Source organism: Acipenser ruthenus, chromosome 19, assembly GCF_902713425.1.
Source record: "Acipenser ruthenus chromosome 19, fAciRut3.2 maternal haplotype, whole genome shotgun sequence".
Lineage (NCBI taxonomy): Eukaryota > Metazoa > Chordata > Actinopteri > Acipenseriformes > Acipenseridae > Acipenser > Acipenser ruthenus.
Window position 1 is genome coordinate 20,675,154 of NC_081207.1, and position 6,000 is coordinate 20,681,153.

Below are 6,000 nucleotides of genomic sequence, written 5' to 3' on the forward strand. Positions count from 1 at the left end.
TAGCTGTACATGTATGTGGAGTGTTAAAGATAAGAGACAGCACGGATACTGTTAACTTGTATATCCATGCATTTCTCATATTATTTTTTTTTTAGTGTATCTTGATAACAAAACGCACATCTGATATCAAACCATTTTAAATGTTAATATAAGCATGAGTTGTCTATTAGCATGCCACAGACGCAGAGGTCTCCAGTGCTTTGGGAATACGACCTTGCTACAAGAAACAGAATCCTTTAGCTGAGATGTAAGGTGGAGAAAAAGAAAATAAATACAAATCACAAAGCTTGAATATATTATGGATCCTTAAATAGAAGCCGTGTTACAGCTCTCATCATAGGAACATGGGTCAAAAAAGCAACAAATAAATAAATAAATAAGCCTAAAGCAACTTCTTATCCAATAACAATGCTCTTCATATTGATATTATTCATGCGACTTTTTGATGCCAATATATGAAAAACACAATGCCTTTGTACAAAATGTTTTCCCCTTTAAGCTGAATTTCTTCCTTAAAAAATAATATTGCAATAATAAACTAACAATACAGTAGGCTGGTGGTTTTATATTTTAGTAAAAGCACAACCACCTCCTCAACATTTGAGATTTTCAGGGTTTTAAAATAAAGGACACTCTAGCAACGTGTTCTGAAGAATACAAGCCGAGTGCTAAAATACTGACCAATATATGATCTACTCATACTGAGCAATAGAACCCTTTAGGGCACCACTGTCTTGTGTCTTGTAGTTGAAAAGGTAAGTACAACTTGGGCACACTGAAATCAATGTCTTCACTAATGTTCCTTTTGTTCTGTTTTGTTTTAAAGATAGACAATTCTACCTTGATTTTCAAAATGTATCTGCCATGTGATGGTGCCCTGGAATAGAGCTTATTATTATTATTATTATTATTATGGAAATATGTTTGCTGTTACCTTATTTTCTGTAGGAATAAGTTCATTATTGTTCCTGATTATTGTTTTCTTCTTCTTCTTCTTCTTATTATTATTATTATTATTATTATTATTATTATTATTATTATTATTATTATTATAATTTATGATTATTATTATTTTAAGGAACCTTGGCATTATCTCGTGTGTGTGTGTGTGTGTGTGTGTGTGTGTGTGCGTGTGTGTGCGCGTGCACGTGCTTGTGCGTGTGGTTTAATTTGGGAAGATAACTGCTGAGAGAATTCAAACATCCCAATAACAGAAGACCTGCATTGACCTGAGTGAACTGCAGCTCCTTCCCACAGCGCTGTATTGATGAGACAGAGAGAGGCACCGCCAAATGCTACTCTGCTGTCACATTGATCCCCAGCTGTATTTTATAAAACCAGTTCATCTTTATAAAGGTCATTTTTATGAATAGATTTTGATGAAAGTCAGAAACGAATGCTGTTGAACATGGGACCTTCATTTCTACTCTTTGTAGGGAATCAATGCTATACTTTTGTGGAGACTGGAAAGAAAGACAAGGTAATACCATGTTAGTGAAGGTCACCACGTTATCAAAAGAGCATTGTGGATATGGAGACGCCTCCAAGGAAGAGCAACCAGACTAATTCCTGGGCTGTAAGGAATGAGCTACGAAGATAGGGGAGGGAACTGCATTTATTTAGCTTAGAAGAAAGAAGAATTAGCAGGGGCTTGATCTGAAGTCTTTAAAATCAAAATCAACCAAGAGCAGCACAGAAATTAGGACCAGGGGAGAAAGTTCAAAATGAAGTGGAGACAGAGGCTAATTAAATATCTTGGTTAACTTAAATAACATCACTGTTAGATCATTTTGCCAATCAAACCTCTATCAGTGCAAGCTAGTCTCTTATTGTATTCCAGTCAGTGTTTTAATTATTTAAATGAGTGGGATCACCCGTGCTGTTTAGATCCATTGAAGAGACCCCCCTCTATTTACTATTGAAAGAAGGAGAAAGAACATCACACACAGGCATGTAATTGAAATCCTGTAGCCTTGGCGCTATGTATGACAGATTCCTGAAATACAAACACCGTCAAAATGGTAACGAATGTAGAACTGTCATGAGTGACTGTGATGGGGTAAAGCGATCCTGGGCTGCAATTCAACCTCCCAGCCACCAGGGGACTGTGAATCAACCCCGGTGCTCCCAACAGAGATCACGTGACGCGGGTATTGTGAAACCAAAACGGAAGTTTTGGTCGAGCGGTCGCCGTCTTTGTTGGGGGCAACAACTCAGGAATATTCCAGAACACGCTCTGATTGACAGGTCGTTTAACACTAGTTTCTGATTGGTGTACGGAAATGAGGGTGTGTTCAAGGGAGTATAAAAGGGCCTTGGTTGTCAGAACGGGGAGGATGTTAGGAAAGAGAAGGAAGCAAAAGAGAACATGCGTGGGAGAGAATTTACACTTTTAAAAGATTACCAGAAGATTAATTATCTATATAGAACTCTTGTTGTAGACTGGGAGATAGACTCAAAAGCCCCAGGACAAGCCGGAGAGGAACCTTGAGGGGGCGCTGTTTCCCGGAAGCCTATCATTTAAGGAAACATCAAGGAAAGAGAACCTGTTTGTTTTGGTTTGCTGATTTATTTTCGTAAAGTAATCTTCTGTGCTTTATTTTGGGACTATCACCCCGGTTTGGTTCCCTTGTTTTTGCCCACTCAATACCATTGGTGGAAGAGAGTGAGCTCAGTTTGAATTTATTTTTTATTTTTTTTATATTTAGTTAAAAGGAAAATAAAATATATTCTTTGAAACACTACCCTGCCTCTAGCGACCAATTACTGCACACCATCAACCTGTGACAGTGACCCTAAAACCCGTCTTTCCTTGTACAAGGTGCGAGCACCTTTTTTGAGTGAAAGGTGTATGCGGCAGAGATGCATGGCATTAGATATAACAAGCTTGATTTATTTGAGGTTTTCCCAGGACTGCTGAGGCTGTGGCTGGGCAGTTTGGGGTGAGTGTTTAGGGCACTGGCCCTGAAAACGCCTCCTGTGATGCTGGTTTGTGGACTGACCACGACCTGTGTTCCGTCTACCTGCCGGCTCTTTGTCTGCTGGACTTTTATGTGTCCCATTTCTGTGTCTTGTCTGTCTTGTCCTGTGTATGTGTTGCTTGTAGTGTAAGGGTGTAACCACGCCACATAGAATGGGGTAAGGAGCGGGGATAGACCCGGTTGGTCAGTCTGAGTGGAGTGGGCGGGAGCAGCTGAGGGGGGAGTTATAAAATGAAGGAGAGAGCTGCAGGTTCGAGTGGTGAGCCGATGAATGCACTGAGACGTGACAGTTAGAGTGAAAAAGGGCCTGCGAGAGAGTGCATGAGAACGAAGCCTGGGAGGGGTGTAGAACGAGAGCCTGAGAGAGGGGGAGCTGAGTAAGGGAAAGTGGGAGTCAGTGAGTAGTTAAAAAAAGGGTATTTTATTATTTTTGTGGTGTGGTCTTGGCCCAAACAGGGACCATGTTAATTCAACCAATAAATTGGTTATTCATAGCACCTGGTGACATCTCCGGCTGCTGCTTTATTCTTCAAGGGCACGGGTCATTACAATGTAAATCAAACCATTTTATTTCAATAAACAATTTGCTGATTTTTTTCAGCCACAGGATTTTGCGCTGAATAGGATGTATTTGTATTTTTAAGTGGGTTCCTTAAAAGGGAAATATGCTTTAAACACTGTAGTACTTCTCATTACCTTAACAACTTTATTGAAAGCACTTTGACCATGAGGAAGTTCATCTAACCTGCTGCTACACTGTAGATTTAACCCCGTGCAACCGGAATTTGAACTCCATTTAAAACCTGAAACTCTCTTTACATACAATAGTGCTGTCAGTGTGATCCCAACACCTGCTGCACAGCAAGTGAATATACAGTGAAAAGTAAAAATGAGTCTGACACACTAAAATGTCTGCACAAAAAAGGGACTTGCAGCTATGCTAAAGAGGTAAGCACAATGTTTTTTTGAATGCCTTCATTATTACCCCTTTAATTGTCGGACAGGTCAGTAATTGTTGTGTTATTCCTAATAAAACTTCCGATTTCCCTTTGTCCAAAAATGTCAACAAGGTATAAAAACTAAAAAGATCTGCAGCTGCATCTGTTAAATGAGGCTTCTGAATGCATGCATACAGCTTGAATGAGACAGCTGGGAAATGTTTCTTCACATATAGGTTAATCTTTACTTTCAAGTGCAACGGTTTCTATGGCTACGTACATTGCTGATATTTTTTTCTCCTCCTGGGTATATACTGTATGCTTGTGTGTTCAGAGGCTATACGTGAATATACTGTAATTCTAAAGGCTATGTCCCTATTCACATACTGTAACTAAGGACTGTTTTTATAAATATTCCTTTAAGAACAGTGCTTTAAAAATGAGATTACACTAATAAATCCTCTCTAAAATGGTTAATGAACTGTAAGCTTGGAGGAATTAATCAAGACTGGCTTTTAAAAAATATTTAAAAAAACATTCCTTAAAGGAGTCTTTAACGGTGAATACGACCCTGTATGTATGGTTGTGAAAGCATCAAGTGCAGACACAGTTAAGCTAGTTTGGTTCACCTCAGAGCCTTTTTAACCCAGAGCTACGTTCAGGGATTTTCGGGATAAACAAGCCCCAACAGTTAAGCAGACACAGTGACAGATGTCATACCGCTGGAAATACTGCCTGCAATTATTACGACCAGACTAAGCCTCCTGACAACTTGATGGGATTCACTTTTGAAATTCCTTGCATTTACTTTCTACCACTATGCCAGTTACAGTCTATCTGCAGCTAGGGGCTCGGAAAACTGCTGCCAAATGTCTACCATCCTGGTGAGTCATCGTTTGAATCCCTGTGTTGTGACATACAGTTTGTGTTAATACAGCCCTAATTATGCTGTAATCAGAGAATAACATTTCTTTAGGGGTTAGCAGCTGAAACTGTTATTATGATGATGAAGAGAGAGACTCTGTCATGTCTGCAGTGGGTCTGGATAAGCAGGCTGGTTTCTGAACCTGGAGTCTGTGATATGAACCTCAGTCTACCTCTGTAACTTCAAAAGTCATTTCATATATTTTTTTCTTTTACATTTCTCTTACTATTTTATTGTGTTTGCAATCATTCTGAGTGATCTACCTTTACCTGGCTTGGGGTTTGGCTAGAGACCCACGTCCTCTGAGCTCTGTCTCTGAGTCTTCGGAGTGCACTCTGACTGCACCTGCTCCAAAGCTAGATTTTCAAAGCGTTTCAATATGGCGACCGTCACTCTGGGTAGGTTTGGAGTGGTGGGGGTTTGTTTAGAGCCGACTTATCTGACTTTATCCCCACCCCTTGGTGGCAGTTGTACTAAATATTTAAGTTGAACCAGCATTAAAGTAATGGCTTTTGACTTTGCCCTTACTAGTACTGTATTGTGCGTAGAATAATTCTGAGTGGTTTTGGGTTCTGTTTCTGTACATCTGCCTTTTGCAGGATTTGAGCTGCTGTGAGCTTGTCTACTAAGTGCTGGGCACTGAACAGCCTTCTTCATTCCATTCAAATCACATGACAGTGTGACCTTTACACTCTGGCAGCTCAAGTATCTTAAATACATTTGAAATAGTATTTCATATTCTTCGTTGCCTTTCAGAATTAGAAAGTCATCAGATTGTATCAAATCAGATGTTTCTTTGAATTTGTCTTTGAATGAAATCAGTATGGTGTGGCAGGCATGCAGGCTCAATTGAGAAGATGTCCAATACTGACATCTAGTGCAGAGCTAGCAGAACACAGGCACTCTCTTGACAAATTGAATGATTGAATATCTGTAGTGATTATAGTGGTGATTATTCTACAAAATAGGGAAAACACTCATTATTGGCTAGACATAGTGTAAATTGTATTTTAACAAAGAGTACCTTATTGTTTCAGGGGCAAGAATGGGTTCAGATTATTATTTTATTTTTTATTAAAGACTGAGTGAATCAACATACTTGAAAATAGAAACACAGAATATTTTCTTTATTCTTTTTCCATGGTGGTCTATTGTC